Source organism: Orycteropus afer, unplaced genomic scaffold, assembly GCF_000298275.1.
Source record: "Orycteropus afer afer isolate SDZICR_OR568_19922 unplaced genomic scaffold, OryAfe1.0 scaffold00158, whole genome shotgun sequence".
Taxonomy (NCBI): Eukaryota; Metazoa; Chordata; class Mammalia; order Tubulidentata; family Orycteropodidae; genus Orycteropus; species Orycteropus afer.
Genome location: NW_006921745.1, coordinates 535,828 through 537,218, shown reverse-complemented (window position 1 = coordinate 537,218; position 1,391 = coordinate 535,828). Strand labels below are relative to the sequence as shown.

Here is a 1,391-nt window from a genome sequence, read left to right as displayed (position 1 = left end):
AACCTTAGGCTTCAGCTCTGCCTCCTGCTCCAGGCCCACTGAAGCTAGAGGCTTTTCTTCACTCAGACAGCTGCTGGCTGCTGAGGCTGACAAACCCAAGGTTAATAAGTAAAAGGGCACAGTCTCAATGTTACCAAACAATATGGCAGACCATTGATCTAAGTTCATTGAAAGTTCCAAGATCGGCAGACCATGGCAGACTCTGAACAACAACTTGGCTACATGCAGAGTTCAAGTGTGCCATAAACTAGAGACCATTTCCAAAGCTGCTTTTTGGATATGGAAAAGTAGACCACCTACCTAAAGCAGCTACTCAGCTGTGGTAGATCCCACCATGGAGTTGATTACCAGTCTCATTATGGGGAATAACAATCACCAGCTGCCCAGCCACTCAACCAGGCCTGACCAAGTTGACACACGTTAACTACCACATGCTCCCTCCCTGTGCCCTTCTTATCTATGTATTCCTGTCTATGTGAATGCTGCTTGTTTTGGTTACCTAATGTCACTGAGGTCCTCATGGACCATCATATCTTTAGACTAATTGTTTCCACATGACTTTGATTTTCTACACTCTTCTTTGTTCCAGATGAGAGGAGACCAATAGTTGTATCTTAGATGACATCTAGTCTTTTTTTAAGCATGAATCATTTGCTCATTATTGCCTTTCTTATCTCTCATCCACAGAAGGCAGGGATCTTATCTTATTCATGTTAATATGCTTTATCTGAATGTACAGTGTTAATGTTAAACACAGTGAAAACTGTGAGAGAAGGAGTTGGACAGGACTGGCTTGTTTTTCCAGGTCTTGCAAGTTTTTTGGTTCTCACAGGGTGCAGTCTTACCCATTTTATATTGCTCATTTTAGTAGAAAATATTTGAGTTTTCTTCTGACAGGTTTCTACCTTACATAGGTTCTGGCTTTCACAGGTTTTACAGTAAATATTAATGATTGGAGCAATTTTTTTTTGTGTGTGTGAGAAAGAATGCAGCTCAGGAAAGCAGAAGAGGAATGACTCTTTGGATCTAAGAACTAGAATTAGAATAATTGCCTTCTCTCTGCAACAATATTCTCTTATAATTAAAGGTGTGTGTGTTTAAAGACAACCAGGTATCTTCCAAATGTTCACAAGATGTTTTAGTGATACTACATCATTAACCAAGGAGATCTGGTGGCACAGTAAAGTGCTTGGCTAGTAATTAGAAGGTCAGCGATTTGAACTCACCAATCACTCTATGAGAGAAAGATCTGGGAATTGGCTTCTGTGAAGATTTACAGCCTTGGAAACTCTATGGGTCAGTTCTCCGCTGTATAGAGTTGCTGAGTCAGAATCTACTTAACTGCAGTGGGTTACATCATTAACCACTGTGTGGCAGTCAAGGAAACAAAA

At 40.7% G+C, this 1,391-nt stretch overlaps 1 protein-coding gene across 1 annotated transcript in view; it reads right to left on the bottom strand.

Annotated features, from left to right (window-relative positions):
* Positions 1 to 1,391, bottom strand: part of SPTLC3 (serine palmitoyltransferase long chain base subunit 3) — a 215,891-nt gene that overhangs the window by 100,924 nt on the left and 113,576 nt on the right. The gene's annotated exons all lie outside the window — the stretch shown is intronic.